Below are 18,467 nucleotides of genomic sequence, written 5' to 3' on the forward strand. Positions count from 1 at the left end.
ACAACTATAAATATATATATATATGTATATATATATATTTTTTTAATATCATTATAGCTTTTTATTTACAAGATATATGCATGGGTAGTTTTTCAGCATTGACCCTTGCAAAACCTTCTACAACTAGAAAAATATTAATTGCTCATTGGTAGGCTGAACCAATATAATAAATTTTGACCCAATTTTACCTAAATTAATCTGCTTCTTCAGTGTCATGTGAAACTACCAATTCATATGTTCCTTTATCATTTCATGTTCACATATCATTTATCAAGCATAGGGACTACTGTGTAAAAGGCACTGTGCTAAACACTAGGGATACAAAGAAGGGAAAAAATAACTTTTGTATTCTAGAGCTCAAAATTCTACCGGATGCATAAATCAACCAGTATATCAATGAGTTAATTTACCCAGATTGGAAGGATGGTAAGAGCAGAAGCATAAAAGCTATAGTACACATGTCATGGATCTTGAGTGCTTTGAAAACTATAATTTGTTTTTGTTTATTGTTGAATCATGATTCCATTTGGAGTTTTCTTGGCAAAGATATTGGAATGGTTTTCTTTTTTTTTTTTTTTGTCAATTCACAGAGAAGGAAACTGAGGTAAACAGTGTTGAGTGACTTCTCTAGGGTCACACAGCTAGTTAAGTATGCAAGGCTAGAATTGAATTAAGGAAGAGGAGTATCTTGACTCCGTACCAGCATTCCATCCACTGGACCACCTAGCTACTCTATATAAATGCTAGTTATTTATTTTAATCCATAACTTATGTTTTTATATTGCAATAAATTGTTTGATAATGTGTTAAGGATAAGGACAATTCTGTCCTGACTGGCTGAGACTTTGGGTTTCTGTTGTAGTGAGAGATAAGATTGAAAAGATAAATGTGGTGACAGCTGATAGGAGTCCTTTCTTGAATTCCAGAATGAGTTTGGATTTGATCCTACAGACACTAAGAAGACACTGGAGGGGTTTTTTGGGGTATTTTTTAATGTGTAGACAGGGAAATGATAAAAGTGAAGTCTTAAAAGATTTTATCTTGAACTATTGGATAAACATATCTCACATTGCCTTAGGTGAAAAACAAAATCTCTGAATAAATGGTTTGTCAACAAAGGATTAAGTAATTAATGATCTCTGTTGGAAGCTTTTTAATCATTTAAAGATATGGATTTTCTTTTAAGCTTTATATATAATATAGATGTTGTGAGTCTATCTTTACATATGCATATAAAATGTAAATTCATACATAGATAAATATATCTGTATATAGACATATTTCTATCTATAATTTTCCCTAATGAACCAATTTGAGGGAACTCATCACCTTATTTGGAATATCCCCATAGGACTAAAGATACATGATTTAGTACATTTCATAGCAACAAATACAAAAGGTAAACTAAGCATATCTTTTCTACATTATATGTGATTTCTACATAAAACCCTTCCTGATCTACCCAATTATTAGTACCTCCCTCCCTATCTTCTTTTATCTTGTATTAGTTCTCTATGCATTTATTTTATAGTATCACATAGTGGATGGAGGGCCATCCAGAAACTTAAAAGACCTGGTTTCAAATTCAGTGTTTCATATATACCATCTATAATATAGTGATCTAAGATAATTTCCCTTCTCAGAGCTCCCAGTTCCAATGAGACCCTAGTTCCTTATGCCTGTATGTATTTTACGTGGTTTTTTTTTTCCTTCCCACCCCAGTCCCCACAAATGGAATGTAAAATCAGTGAGGACAAAGATTATTTCATTTTTTGGTCTTTTTGTCCTGGGCCTGGCACACAACTGATGCTTAATAAATGTTAGTTGATTAATTTGTTTATTGATGATATTTAAATTAACTAAATCATTTACATATAATTTGATAGAATTTTTACCAAACTTTTAACTATACTGTTCTCATATCAAATTTCCCCTGTAAATTTATAGATTCTGAAACTTTTCCAATCCATGAAATCTAAATGAACAATTCTCTAAATATTACTATATATATATATATATATATATATATGTATATATATACATATATATAAAATGCCTTAAAGTTATCAATCATTTTTTCATTTATTATTTTCTCACCAAAATATTGTGAAGAAGGCAAAGTAGGAATTACTATATTCCCCCTCCTCAACATATTATAGATGAAAAAAACTAAGGCTTAAATGGCTTTCCAAAGTCACACAGCTAGTCTTCAGGGAGGCTGGGTGCTATTAAACCCTCCTTCTCTTGACTGCAAATTCAGTACTATCTTCATTAAGTCACACTACCTCCCAACAAGCCCTTGTCCTTTGAGGTCATTTATCTCTGAATTTTGCCTCAACTGACAAGACATTTCAGATTTATGCCTCTTAGGAAATTTCACTCACGGGGATATAAGGTCATAATCTATAATCACTGAATCTTTATTGAGTTCTTCCTCTCAGGAAGTCACCAAATTCCTCCACTACAGGAAATCCAACTGCTCTTTTGGCTGTCAGGACAACAGAGTTCATCTTTCCCAAGTTACTCATATGGGTACCATGGAACAGTGCCAAACCAAGGGCCAAAAGACAAGTGACCTGAGGATACTTTGCTTTTTAATATTCCATAACCCGAGCATCTCTCCTCCTCTTTAATTATACTCCTTGAAGAAGCAGACAGTATCACAGCTAATGTATGAATTTGCTTCATTTGAATGTATTTATTTGTTATAAGAGAGTGCTTTCTTTTTTAATGAGAATTATGAAGTAGAGAGAAGAGGAAGTGGATAGATTAGTGATGAAAAATGAAAAAACAAAAAACATCAATGAAATATTTTTTAAATGAGTGAAAGAGAGCACAAGGAAAGTCAGAAAGTATACCAAAAAAACAAACAAACAAAAAACAGGCAAAGAAAGGTTATCAGGGTAAATTTAATTATGTAATGGGAAGGAAGAGACTACTGGCCAAGAAGTTCAGCCTTTATGAACATGTGTGATATGCTCAGCAAGTGAAATCTCTACATGGACAGGTATTATTTCTGGACTGCTCAACATATGAATAACAGGAGGCTTTCAAATGACCACTAAGGGAAAATGGACTACTGTCCAAAGAGACTACTGTGATGATCTATCTGGGTCTTGTGCATCTCAAGCTGTGATTAAGGTAAGTTTTTGATTAGGGAAAGAGGCATTTGGGCTAATCTCCCCACATAGTCCAACGTATGGTCCATGAATATAAGCACCTTGAATCTGCTTCCTTGTATCTGTTGTTTCCTGCTCTTAGATGAAGGAATATTTGACTAGGCTAGAATGATATGAACTTCAAAAACTCAAGAGATATCCAGGAATTGGAATTCATGGCCAATTTTGTGAACAGCTGAATCGAATTTTAAAAAGTCTTACTTGACAGTGGAAATTGAAGAAAGCTAAAAAGGTGTGATAGCAGCTCATCATTGAGCTTTGGAACATTTAGGAGTCCACTTACCTCACTCTGGGGAGCACAACTCATAAGAATAGGGTATAGCATAATGATAGTCAGAGTTATGCGATATCTAAATGTAGATATAGATGATACATACATACATACATATATTTGCTGTTTAGTTAATTAGTCATATCTGACTCTTTTTTATCCCCACAGATACATACAAGTATACACATATGTATGTATATTTACTTATGTTTATATTTAATAATATACAAATATGTACCATATATATGTATGTCTACACATATACATACACATGTATGAGTATACATGTGTGCATATATAATTTTATGTGTGTCTACATATATATAAAGTATTTTGTATACAATTTTTTCTTCTTTGTATAATGAAATCTTTGTTCATTTTTTTTATTAAAAAGTAAAATTTTTTTAAAAGTAGTCTAAACCTCAAGTTTCTTATTGCTGGCATTTTGCCCTGAAATTATTTTCTGCTTACTACATATGTTTATAAATGTGTGTGTGCATTTATCCATGTCTATAATGTCTCTTTTTTCTTTTCTTTATTTCTTTCTTCTCCTCCTCCTCTTCTTCATCATTTGCATGACTTTTCTTTCACATAACTGAGAATCATGGAATATCATGATCTCAGAAGAATCAGATTTGCATATGATATAGCATGAAATGATAAGATACATGATGGATACAAGCCAACTGCAGGATATCATGCATGGTTTTGGTTCCCTCAGAGTTAGAACCAAAAAAAAAAAATTAAAAATATATATCCAAGAAGAGAAAGAGGTCAATCAGCAGCCCCAGTTCTGTCCTGTCTTTACTCTGCTCCTTTTTGAGGAATGTACTTGGGGTAAAAAAAATTCTTTGCATGTTGAATATGAACATAAAATGTCAAAATAAAATTTTAGAAGTTATCCTCTACTATAACAATCCTCAACAAATTTTGATTTGGATCTCTCATACTGAAACTTTGCATGAAGGAAAACTGGATTGTTTTAGACCCCATTATTTTACTTCTGATAATATCTATATTGTATCTCAAGATTCAGAAGTCATTGCTTGTTCCCTATTTCCTCTAGGGTAAAGTATATACTGCTCTGTTGGACCTTTGGTGTGCTCTACAATCTGCTTCCAGCATGTCATTTTACTCTCCTCCATGCTTTTTATACTCCCATAAAACAAGAATAAGAATTATTCCTCAAATTTGACATTCAACCCCTCAGTCTTGCCTCTCTTCAGTCTCACCAGCTGTCCCTCTTACCTGTTTCATTTACAATCTCTGCTTCTATTGAACTACTGACTCTGTGAATCCTGAACTTTCTTTTTGACTCAGCTCAATTTTCACTTTATCCAACTCATGCCCCCCTTTGTGAAGCCTTCCTTGATCTCCCCAACATGTTAAACTCATCTTTCTCAATCTTGTATTCTCTTATTTGTGTATATTTTGTATATCGTTAATAGAATACATAAACCTTGAATGCCAAGAGCTGGTTTTTTTGCCTTCATATTTCCAAAGCCTTATATATAAGTGCTCAATAGATATGACTTGAATTGAATTAAATCTTATGCAAAAAAAATTTAGAAACAATTAAACACTTTTATCTATTAGTCAGTCTACTGACATTTATTAGATACTTACTTTGTACCAGACACTAGTCTAAGTCCTAGAGATACAAAGAAAGGCAAAACTCAAACAAACAACAACAGTCCCTACTTTAGAATTGTTTCATAGTCTACTGGGGAAAACAACATGCAAAGGACTATGGACAAATGAGAAATACAGAATAAATAGGTAGCAATCTCAAAGGGAAGACACTAAAATTAAGGAAGACTGTAAAAACTTTCTTATGAAAATTTCCTGTGAGATTTTTTTAACCTATGATTTGGAATTGCATTTCCAGTACATAGTTCTTTTCAACATCTATCCAAAATATTCTACAGTTGCAGTAATCAGAATACATAGAAATAACTTCCTGACAGCTGAAAATCTAACCCCCAAAATGGTACAGAATGGGACTTTTTCCAAACTTCCCTTCTTTTTAACTTAGGCAGAAGTAAACTGGTACAGTTTCTAAGTGAATTGTGTATCCTTTTAGCAATAAACAGGAAGACAATTATGTTTCTCTCTATTGATGGCATAGTTTTATTTTATCCTTCTAGGAACAGATTCTAGAAAATATGACCCTGTTGACTTTCAAAAAGAGCAGGTTTCCATGAACTCTAGTCATCCAGCTATTTAGAAGTATATTTTTCAGCCTATCAGAATTCTCTAATTCGACCTTCAAAGCTTCAAAGCTAGAAAAAGCCGATATATACCAAAATGATGATAGAAGCATTTTTGTAGTGATAAAAAATCTGGGGAAAAGGGGGAGGGTTTGGACATTAGTTCAGAAATGGCTCAACATTTTTTCCGTAATATGTAAAGTAAATGAAGTATTACTAGTCAATAAAATTTGGGAAATGGGAAGAATTCAGAGAAATATGAGATTTATACCAACTGACACACAGAGAAGTAGAATACTAGAACAAAATATCCATTGATTACAGTAACATAAACAAAATAAAAGTAAAATAAAGCTAAACAAAATAGTGGCAATGACCAATCTTGGCCTTAGAGAAAAAATGTCAAATGCATCTCTGTAAATTACATAGAAAATTAGGGAGTTTATATGTTGAATCTACATACACTATTTTATTTGATCCTCAAAGCAACCCTGAGACATAGGCATTATTATTATCCCCACTTACATATGTAGAAACTAAGGCTGAGAGGTTGTGATTTGATCTCCTCCTGAGGCAGGATATATACCTGGATGCAGTATTCTATTCAAAGCATCTTACCAAGGGCTTTAATCTTTCTATTCATACCAAGAGAATATTGAGAAATTCAACACAAGGGAATGGATAGAACACTGTATTTGGAGTCAGAAAGACCTGAATTCATATCCTGCCTCAACTCTGGAATGCTGTGAAAGTTATTCAACTTCTCTAAATATCATTTTTCTCATTTGTAAAATGAGGTTGGATGCAATAAATTTCCCTTCCTATGGTAAAATATATTAACAAACACCTGACCAATGGGTGAGAAATTCAATATTCAAAATGGTGCATACATTTTTAGATATATCCATGTTGTTTTATTTGTGTAATCCCACTTTCAATTCCATTTCAGGCAGTTTTCTAAGAAGCAGTCCCATGCTGTGTAGAGGAAGACATGACACCTGAATGACTGAGACAACACTGATCAAGTAATTATCTTCTAGCCCAGTACCCCTCTTGAAGACTAAAGGACAGACTACTTACCCTCAGGGGTCTTGAACTCTTTCTGCCTCATTTCCACTGCTAGACTGGTGGTAGTGCCAGCATGTTCATAATAATTTCCATTAAATTCATAAAGTTTGCTTATTCATTCTCCAATCCATGATCATTTCTGTATTTTTTGCAAATTCATAATTTAAGGCATTGTCTCTCATGTCCTTCACTCTATTCACTAAGGTAGCCATCTGGGGTCAAGAAGAGAAAAGTTCAAAGCCTACTTTAGACACTTTTAATTGTGTTACCCCAGAAAAGTCACTTGTTCTCTCTCAGTCTAAGTTTCTTCATTTGCAAAATGGAGATTACAACACATATCTCTTGCAAAACTTAAAGTATTACATAAATATCAGCAAATAATAATTATCCCTTATAAAAGAACCATATAATGACCTTTTGCTAAATCTAATGTCAAAAAACCTGTTATAATTCAAGGACACCTTTCCTCAGATTATTTAAACGCTATTCATTTTCTTATACAATACTTGAAATATAAAAATAGCTGAAGGATAGTACATTCAATGTAAGGAATATCAATCACCTGCTTCCAAATTTCCTTTATGTTTAATACTAGTGACTTCTTTGAAGAAGGAATAAACAGATCAATGAGTTGTTGCTGCTGCAATGCTATTGCTGCTTCAATAAAGCAAGATCTTTGAAACAAATTTTACCATTGTCTAAAGTCTCACTGGACTGTCTTCTAGCATCTGGTAAATATGTCATAAGTGGGGTTTGCATACCATTATTTCAAAAGTATAGAGAATAGATTTGAGGGTGTTTTGCATTTTAGCAGCAAAAAGGATATTGTAGAATAAAATATTAGCATACCACCAAAATTTCAGGCTTATAGAAGGATCATTTATTTCACATATAAACATATTGCTTTTGGTTACATTAGAAAACCTTCAGTAACCAAGAAAACAATATACACAACTACAACAACACAAATGGAAAGAACAAAAATTTAAATGGACAGTGAAATTATAGAGATGAAACTTGAACTCAAAGAACATACATAATATTGTACCTTTGTTCCTTTTTTTTTACAGAAGTAGAGGACTATGAGTATTAAACATTAAATATTCTAACTTACTTGCAGTAAGAGTTAGTAAGTTTTACTGAACTTTTTTTTGTCTCTCTCCTGTTCTTTGTTAGAAGATATATGAAGGAGGGGTATGCCTTAACAAATTAATGCAAAAACAAAAAAGATAACCAATTTTAAAATAAAAATTTAAAAACAAAGAAAAATCAAAGAATTGAGCATTTGCAAGTACATAAATTGTGAATTTATAGATGCTTATCACAATTCCAAAATATGCGATGTGATTGTCAATGTTATGAAATGTTCAGTACACCAGAAAATATTATATGAACAGATTACAACAATGAAAGAAGTAAAAGAACATAGAAAGGGGGAGAAAGGTTGAATATAATGTAATTATAAAGATTTATAAGTTTGGCCCTAGAAAAGACCTGAAAATATGTAAGGAAATTCAGATAGTCAATATTGCATATATTGTCCAATTTGTTTAATATGTTGTTTGGTTTTGTACAGGTGTTTTTCCTGCCTCTTTTTAAATTCTTTGCAATGTGAGATAGCCACAACATAGGTAAAAGAGAAAAACATTTTAGAAATAAAGTTGATTAAAAATACAATAAAAAGTTTTAAATAAAAGGAATAGCAACAAAAAGAAATAAGCTTTCCACAAGACTTTTCTGTGATTAGACAAATTAGTATTCAAATCATAAGATCCAATAAATAATATAAATATAAAGCTTAAAAGCTTAAATCTAATTCACATAATTCAATTTGTCAAATTTCTACAGAATATCTATATGTCCATAATTGTACAGGTTTCTGTGGGTATTTAAAAGTATATACTTGATGTTAAGGGAATAATAAAAGACTTTGAAATGCCAAAAAGCCTTGAAATTCCAATGGGAAAAAAATCTTCGTAGTATGGACCATAGAACAGATAGAAAGTGAATTCTTTCAACCTAAGTATTATGTATCATGACAAAAATATCCGGTAATGTAAAATATAATCTAATGCAAGAATAACATAAAAGCCAATCTATTTATCATAAGAAGCAAGAAGTTCTATATTCTAATCCCACCTTTGGTTACAACTTATATGTTTAATTTAACTGAAAAATATTGGGAATCCATTTAAAGAAATCAATCACTGCAGTAGAAGTATATATTACCTACTGTGGAAAAGTTTCACATCAAGTTATGTTTATTGAACTGAGTAACTATTAAATGAACTATTAAACAAACTATTAAATGGAAATCATTCTGGTTACTCAACAATGTTTATTGTATATGTCACCACTCAGATTCATGAATCTTCCATCATAAGGCAAATTAATGGGACTCTGTGTTGGCACTTCAATTCTCTGTTTAATGATATATTTATTTTACTGATGATAGCTGTCCTCATTAGGGACTCAACATTTTAAAAAGACATAAATTCAACAACAATATAACCTTGTGAACAAAAGGAATAAACATAAGAAGTTTATCACTTATTCTATAAATACTATTTTTAATATACCAAAAGAAGGACAGTAATCATCAGTTAAGCAAAAAACAAACAAAACAAAACAGGAAGTTAAGAATCAAAATGTCAGTATAGCTATAAGCTACTAGTTTTATGTTAAATGAGAAACATTCTCTGGTTTAGCATTGGCATATCTATAGTACACAATACATTAAAGCGAGGACACAATAATATGTCAAAACAAAAATATAGAGTTCTAAAAGCACAGTACAAATATGAGTTACTATTATTATAATGTAGACTTCATTATAAAGGACCATGTTATTACCTTCATTGCTCATTTCCTTGTACTATTTTTGAATGTTCATCTCCTATGTCTATATTTAGTGAAAATTTTATCCCAAAGAACAGTGAGAATGATGAAGTAACATGCCAAATGAAGACTGGTTGGTGTAATTTGAAATGTTTAGATGGGATATATGGTCATTCTCTTCAATTATCTGAAAGGTTACTATGGAAAAGAGATTAAACTTGACTCTTTCTTTGGGAAGATTTTCTGAGATAGATGAATAGATGGATGGATGAATGCTAGGAAGGAGGAAAAAGAAAGAAAGAAAGAAAGAGAAAAAGAAAAAAGGGAAAGAAAGAAAGAAAAAGAAAGAAAGAAAGAAAGAAAGAAAGAAAGAAAGAAGAAGAAAGAAAGAAAGAAGAAAGAAAGAAAGAAAGAAAGAAAGAAAGAAAGAAAAGAAAGAAGGAAGGAAGGAAGGAAGGAAGGAAGGAAGGAAGGAAGGAAGGAAGGAAGGAAGGAAGGAAGGAAGGAAGGAAGGAAGGAAGGAAGGAAGGAAGGAAGGAAGGAAGGAAGGAAGAAAAAGAAAAAGAAAGAAAGAAAACATCCTGCTGGATAGGTTGACCTTATGTTGGCGAAAATCGGCCAGTGGTATTATGGGTATATCAATACATAAGGTCTAGTGTGTTATTTTCCAGCCTTATATGATATCCCCCAAGATTTCCTATTGCTACATTGAGAATTCCAGTTGGGTGGGGAAGTAACCATTAGCTAATGACATCAGCGAAGACATCCAAAACATAAAGATTATCAGCAATAGTAGGAGATGACAGTAGAAAACTGGAAATGGTATTGAAAAATGATGAGGAAATAACTGCAACAGAGAGAATGAAGGAGGGCAGAAGGAACATAAAAATAGAAGTCGTGAACAGGTAAATTGCTATACTGTCTGCCCCCAAGGAAGATATATAGAAGTCAATAATTAGGACATCAAATGTCAACTCTAGTTTAAGTTCAATGTGACTGATTACCTCAATATAAAAATAAAACTAGTAATAAAACCCTCAAACTTTTAACTGCTAATAGAAGGAGTTGTAGTGGCTTTTTATAATATGAATTATTTCAAATAATAATTTGTCATTCCAAAAACTGTTTTAAAGAGTTTGGGGATATCAGAAGTAAATGTTGCAAAATGAAAACTTTGCTTGATATATTTCATCTTCATTTTAATCTCTAAATTCCAATGAATACATACTAACCAATAGAATATCCCCAATACAATGGGGGAACTTTTGAACTAGCCAGATTGCTCAGGCTGATTTCTCAGATATCACTTTTTTTTTTTTCCTGAGGCTGACTTGCCCAGGGTCACACAGCTAGGAAGTGTTAAGTGTCTGAGATCAAATTTGAACTCAGGTCCTCCTGAATTCAGGGCTGGTGCTCTATCCATGCGCCACCTAGCTTCCACCTAGCTGCCCCCTAGATATCACTTTCTTAAGGAATATGAATCTTCTTGTTTTCTCTCTCAATGATAATCGGTGTAAAGGAGTGTGGGATTCAGAGAAAAATGTGTAACCCGATATGAACTTATGCAGAGCAAAGAGAGCAAAACCAAAAAGGTCAAAGGAAACAAGGACTAAAATAATATAAATAGAAATAACATTGAAAGAAGCAGTTGGGCTCTGATTGCAATGATTAATTGATCCCCACCAAAAAAAAAAACAAAAAAAAACAGATAGTGAAACACTCCCTTTGTGGGGAAAGTTTCAGAGGAGGTCAGTGAGTGAGAAATGTTGGACAGCTTCTTAAAGTCATCACTTTGTTGATCAGTTTTGCTTGAATTTTTTTTTTTGCTAAAAGGAATGATTTGATGGTTTTTCAAAGAGTAATTTTGATATAAAACCCAAAAAGCATCAGTAATTTTTAAACTGAAAATAACATGTATCCATCATTTATAAACCTTCATCTGTACTCTCCTGGTACAGATCTTAGAATTCCCTAGTTGTTTTGCAGATAGCTATCCCTTAACTCTCACTAAACATGCTAACAAAGCCCAGTCTGATAGATTTGTATAAGTTCTCTGTTTCAGGCTGTTATATAAATAAATACATTTTAAAGGAGGATCAAAGGAAATTACAAATTCTGAACAAATAGCTAACTTTTGAGTCAGAAAAAATGCATACTGGATCTGCCACATATTGGACAATGTTACTATGAGCAAGATCGTTACCCTCTAAATACCCCTAGGCAATTCTCCAAAACTGTAATTCCAATCTGTGTGTGGTAAAGCAAGGCTTCCACCAAGGAAGTTCTCTGTATTTATGAAAGTATAGTTCCAGACAAAAAGGGAAAAAGATGTGCAAAATATCTGTCAAATTTCTAAACATATTACTACTTTTTAATTACAACTTCCCAGAAGATAGCATATTCCAGCATATTAACCCAGGGCTTTAAATATGGCTTATTCCATGTGGTAGAACTCTATCAACAATGTGATGCATATTCATGTGGGAAACATACTCCATTATGACTGGATGCAGAGCCCCTGAAGATTCAGCTTATTCTTTAGATAATGGCTTTTCCACATTTTTTTTATTTGACAAATATTCATGAAGCACCTACTCCATGCACATCACTATGCTAGGTATTAAACACTGACATGAGAGAAGGAAAGAGAATACAATGATAAATAGGTACAAGCCCCCCCAAAGCAGAAATGACAAGCAGAACTCCCTATACATAGGGAAACAAACATAAAAATAGTATATGCCTAGTGCATAAGACATAGTAGATAGTAAAAAGTCAGGCTTTAAACGCATTTATTAAGCACTTGTTGTGTGCTAAGCTGTACTGTAGATACTGGGAATTTAAATGCAATGATGTGAAACAGACCTTGTCCCCAAGGAACTTACTTCAGAATAGAAAAGGTGGCTTTTATGAAGAGTGTCAAAATTGAAATAGACATGGAATTGCAATAGACCATGATGGAAAGAATGAGAGAGGAGAGAGAGAGAGAGAGAGAGAGAGAGAGGAGAGAGAGAGAGAGAGAGAGAGAGAAACAGAGAGAGAGAGAGAGACTCATACACAGAGAGAGAGAGAGACAGAGAGACAAAGAGAGAGACAGAGAGAGAGAGACAGAAACAGAGAGAGACAGAGACAGAGAGAGAGAGAGAACAGAGACACACACATACACAGAGAGAGACAGAGAGAGAGAAAGAGAGAGACAGAGACAGAGAGAGAGAAACACAGAGAGAGACAAGAGAGAGATTGAAAGAGAGAAGAGAGAGATTGAGAGAAAAGAGAGAGAGAGATTGAAAGAGAGAAGAGAGAGATTGAGAGAGATTGAGAGAAAGAGAGAGAGAGAGAGAGAGAGAGAGAAAGAGAGAGAGAGAGAGAGAGAGAGAGAGAGAAAGAGAGAGAGAGAGAGAGAGAGAGAGAGAGAGAGAGAGAGAGAGAGAGAGAGAGAGAGAGAGAGAGAGAGAGAAGGAAGGAGGGAAAATTGGCAAGGTAAATTGAGACCAGATTATGAATTGTTTCAAAGTGGTGAGGATGTTATTGAGAAAACAGTTTCCTATCTGAAGTCAAAGCCGTCTAAGTTGTTAACACATGAAGAGCTGCTAGGTGGCACCATAGTGCACGGTGTCAGACCTAAAGTCAGGAAAGTTTTTCATGAGTTCAAATCTGACCCAGACATGTATTAGTTGTGACACCCTGGGCAAATCCCTGTTTACCTCAGTTTCCTGGTCTGTAAAATGAGCTGGAAAAGGAAATGACAAACCACTCCAGCATCATTGTCAAAAAAAATATATATATCAAGTGGGATCACAAAGAGTCACATATAACTGAATAGATTGGAGGGGAAAGTACATGAAGATCTAACAATTATATAGGACTTGAAGATTTGCAAAATTAAGATTTATACATAATATTTCACCATCTTCATAATGCCCCTAAGAGATGAATATTATTACTATTCCCATTTTACAGATGAGGACATTGAGACAGACACAATTTCCATGAGTTGCCTATATTTATAACAGGCAACAAATTCATAAGGCAGCATTCCAACTCCAAAGCTACCGCTTTATCAACCACAGCATCTCTCTTTTTTATTATTTTAATTTTATTTTTATTTTCAGTTTTACAGTGTCTCTCTCCCTCTCCCTTTCTCCCACCCATTGAGAAGGCAAGAAATATGATCCCCATTATACTCATACAGTCATACAACATCTCTTCCAATGGCAGTTACATGAATTTAGACACAAATTAAAGATAATCAAATTATATTTACGCAGAATCATGTCCATTTTCAGAAAGAAAATCATTTGGTTTTGTTTTTGTTTTTTCCCTACTCCTGGGACATTATTGTGGCATTTTAAAACTCAGAGCTGAGTGGAAAGAGTCAGTATGGGATAGTAGAGAGGGGGCTGGCTGTAAGCCAGGAGGACTTGAATCTTTACACTAATGTACGAGCTGTGTAAACCTGGACAAGGTACCCCACCTCTTGGTGTTTAGACAACTCTATAAGACTACAAATCAGATATTAGGTTGTTACTGTTGTTTAGTCATTTTTGAATTTGTGACCGCATTTGGAGTTTTCTTGGCAGAGATATTGGAATAGTTTGTCATTTCCTTCTCTAATTCATTTTACAGAGGAGAAATCTGAGGCAAATAGGGTTAAGTGACTTGCCCAAGAGCACACAGCTAATAAGTGTTTAAGGTCAGTTTGAACTTAGGAAGAAGAACCTTCCTGACTCCAGACAGAGTACTCTATCCATTTCACCACCTAGCTGCCTTATAGCAGGTACTGACAGAACATACTGACCAGCATTGATAAAAGGCATTTCTTTACTTCTCCTTTTTGTCCCAGAAAAACTGGACATAGGAAAAGCTATTGTAAAAAACAACAACCACCCAAGTTACATTTTCTAACCTGAGAAAAAGTCCAATCTCCCAGTCACTGCATCAAAGACAATTTTAGCTCAGGTATATATCCTGCAAAGGTGTAGAGGTCAGATGGAAAGCAGATTAACTTCTGAACATATTCTCATTTTGAAGACTTCTCTGAGAAGGTTCTGAGGTCTGCTCTTGCTCCTGTCTCCACCTCCTTGGACTACATACCTCCACCATTGTGAATGTCAGTAGTCTTTGAAAAAAAAATCAATATCTTGCACCCCCAGATCTTGCCAGGAAAGTAACAGTGGCTTAACAGATAAATCACCCAGCCCTTGCTATTCAAGCAGCTGCAAAGCCTATCAAAAACATTAGCTCATGTGCATGCAAAAGGGCAGAATGTGGCCTTCAGATAAAACTGAATGCAAAGTCAAAATTAGTTGAGCATATATTATGTATGAGTTGATGAATTAATAATTGGGGATATTTGCATTGGCAGGTTGTATAAGCAGAAGAGGTTTTCTTTGATACAATTAATATTTCCTCAGCTAAATATCAAAAATAATAGGAAGCTGTGTAGCTTAGAACAAAAGATGTAAGACAGAAAGGCACAAAGCAATTAGTGAGACTTTCTATCACAAGCCAGTGGACTGATCCCCTCCCTTTGCCGCATCCAAGGAAATCAGTTTCTATTCACATCATGTATATTTTTCATTTCCTTTTCTGGTACCTGTGTTTTCCTTTGAGGAGAATGGGTTTGGGGAAACTTCTATAATATGTATATGACAAACTATTACCAGGATCTTGAAGAAACTGTATAACTTTTTTGTTCTAATGGAATCATATATCAAATATAACTTGAAACAAGTAGGCCATAATTGGGACCTTGACATCAGTATTTTCTATAGACTCCCATCGCAATATTTATCCTAACAATGTGTGACCCAGCAATACCCTCAAACAAAAACAACTGCTATGGTCTACCCCAATGATTCCAAAAAATTAACAATAACTTCCAAGATGATTCATTTATAGCCAAAGAATTTCTAAGCTTAATCACTATGGTAGGACTAGATATTATTTATGTATCAGGAAACCTAATCTATACTAATGGGGAAAAGTAGGGTGAGTCCAAGTTGAATTATACTTCAGCTCCTAATAATTTGGACCAGTCTGAGATTCATTGTGTTGTTTAAATGTTCAGAACAAATACTAATTTGTAGCTCCTTTTGTCTCTAGACCCTATGAGATTTTCTTAGCTGCATAGTATTCTACTCCATGTTATCAATAAATCTAAGAGCCCTTCCAGTTCAGGGTGCTTCCCGAAAGGGCTGAAAAGTTTGCCAAGAGCATTCTTTCCTTATACTAACCTTACAAGTTTTGTTTTGTTTTTTAACTTTACAAGTGAGTTCACTAAAAGTGACTGAGAAGTATTTTGCCCCTGGTTACACAACCAAGCCATCTTCTGATTTCACTGTACTGAATATCCTCAATGAATCCCTCTGGGTCACTTACAATTTCTAACCTGGGATATATGCTAAGAAATCAAGTGCTACTTCCTATTTAGGATTTCCCCAATGTTCACTTCTCTGCAACTCATTAACATTCTATCTCTTTCTAAGTGTTTTATATTAAGTTTTTATTCACTTCTCTCAGTACAGCAGAATGGATTCTCCTTGAAGGTAAAAACATTGATTCTTGTCTACAAATCCATAGGACCTATAATATTGCTTTAGGAAAAAACTGAAGAAGACAAAATCATTTTCAATTGGGAGTATCAGGAAAAATCCATGGAAGAAATGTTAGCCTTTCAGGAAAAGAAGTCTTTCGTCAGAAGGAAGAGGAGAAGGGAAGGTTCTCCAGGCACATCAGATGGCTCCAATGGATGCATAGAGGCAGATAGCAGGATGTAGAGTAATTCAGAGAACAACCAGCAAACCAGTTGGAATAAAATGTGTTAAGGGAAAATAAATATGAAATAAAGCTAGAAAAAGAGGTAGAAAATGGTGAGTACATTTGATGTCAAGATAAGATTTTAATCTATAAAATGGCATTGACACTGAAAATTTTTAAGCAAGGGATATCACCTGACCAGATATTTTAGAAAAATTATTTTGGCAATTGTGTGAAAGGGGATTTGAAAAGATGATAGCAGGTTATTAAAAAAACAATTAAAGGCTAGGTAAAAGGTGACTGTGTTTAGTGACCACAGTAAGCAAAGTTCTGTGTGGACTCTGGAAGACCTAAGTTCAAAATCCACCCATAGGCACTTCTGAACAGAGTTATTCTGGACAAAACACTTAACCTCTGTTTTTTCTCAATTGAAAAATGGGGCTAATTAAGGATGAAATGAGTAATTGCTGTGAAGAGTTTAATACAGTACCCAGAACATAGTAAGTGCTATCTAAATGTTAGCTGTTGTTATTACTATTAATTTAAATGAATTATGTAATCTGACTCCCCATTTTACTAAAGTTGGAGACATTTACACAAACAAAATCACGTTGACATTTTAGTGTCTCAAACAGTAATTGACATGTAATAAGCATTTAATAAAAGCGTATTGCTTGATTGATTCTAATATCAATAGTAATTGTAAAACCACAGTTGTTTCTTCCATTCATTTAACTGCAGTGGGATGTTAGATCACCAGTTGGATAAATAGAAAATTGGCAGGATCCCTTGCTCCAGAACACTCTCTTCTGCTTTCTTACCACTGTACTAATTATCTGGACAACACAGGCAGGCAACAGCAGTGCCCACTAACCAATGAAATCAGAGGAGTGACCTGGAAGTACTCAAACAATCAGTCAATCAATCAATAAACATTTAGATGTCTACTTCCTTCAAGGTCCGACATCTTTCCATCACCCTCTGAAGATAACAAAATGATTCTTAAAACTTCTCCCCCAACTTCAACAACATAGATACTCTATATGTAGCAGTCCCAACCAATAGATATTGCCTCCCTTATGCAAGTGACATTGTGGAGTTTGGGCAGAGTAACTAAAAAAAGCCAGGGCCCACCATGCTCCCAAATGGCAAAGTGTATTCTCAGAATGAAAAGTTACCCCTAAGTCCACTTCTTAAGACATTAAGCTGAAATCAAAGGATGAAAAGACTTTAACGTACCAGAATCCACTGATAATGAAACCATGGGATACTTGGACACCAAATGTCCAAAAGTCTGCTGCTGGAGAGCCTGCCAGGCAGATGAGCATGAAAGAACAGGAGGAGGTCACTTGGGGTAAAGTTAGCTATTGTAGGCAAGGACACATCACATCTGGTAGTTTCCTACTTTCACCAATTTTTCTTTCTAACCACTCAATTCAGTTGTTCCTATCTGTTAAAAAAGTTCAAATGTAGTTCATATTCTCTAAATTTCAGTTCGCTGATAGAAAGCCCTAAGATATGCTCCCTCCATTTATAGTTTTGCATATAGTTTTTAGATAGATATCGATAGATTAGAGATGTATCTATCTATATCTATATAGATATAAAATGTGAGGAAGTAGGAATAAGGATTAAGTCAGAAAATGGTCAAGTAATATACTATATGAAAAATTAAAATTATCTTAATTTCTTCAAAAATTAAACTAATTTTATTTAGGTGACTGAAAAACTAACTTACCCTTCCTCCCTTGTTTCTTTCTTTCCTATTTCTCTTTTCTTCTTCTCTTCATCCTTTCCCTCCTTTCCTCTTTCCTTCCTTCCTTTTCCCTAACCTTCCTAATTTCCTTTATTCCTTCCCTTCCCCCTTTTCTCTTCCACCTTTCCCTCATTCCTTCTTTCCCTTCCCTTCTTTCTCTTCTTACCTTTCTTTAGTTCTTCTTTCTCTCCTTCCTTTCTTCCCATTTTCCTTCTATTCTTTTTAAGATAATTTTTTTAGTATAACAACAGGAGAGACACAAGGTGGCCCCAAAAAGTCAACTAAAAGAAAAATGAAAATTCAGCCCCAGAGCCATGATGTGTTGTGTATATAATAGTGCTACAACAAAGCTCACTTGCTCGAAGAATTTGACAATAGTTAATATC

General features: G+C 34.0%; 1 long non-coding RNA gene across 1 annotated transcript in view; it reads right to left on the reverse strand.

Moving 5' to 3' along the window:
• The window catches only part of LOC141564817 (uncharacterized), a 118,508-nt gene that overhangs the window by 63,829 nt on the left and 36,212 nt on the right, over positions 1-18,467 (reverse strand). The window contains exon 2 of the long non-coding RNA XR_012488741.1: positions 6,741-6,940. This is a non-coding gene — a long non-coding RNA (uncharacterized LOC141564817). The remainder of the gene's footprint in view (positions 1-6,740; positions 6,941-18,467) is intronic.

This window comes from Sminthopsis crassicaudata, chromosome 3 (assembly GCF_048593235.1).
Source record: "Sminthopsis crassicaudata isolate SCR6 chromosome 3, ASM4859323v1, whole genome shotgun sequence".
Lineage (NCBI taxonomy): Eukaryota > Metazoa > Chordata > Mammalia > Dasyuromorphia > Dasyuridae > Sminthopsis > Sminthopsis crassicaudata.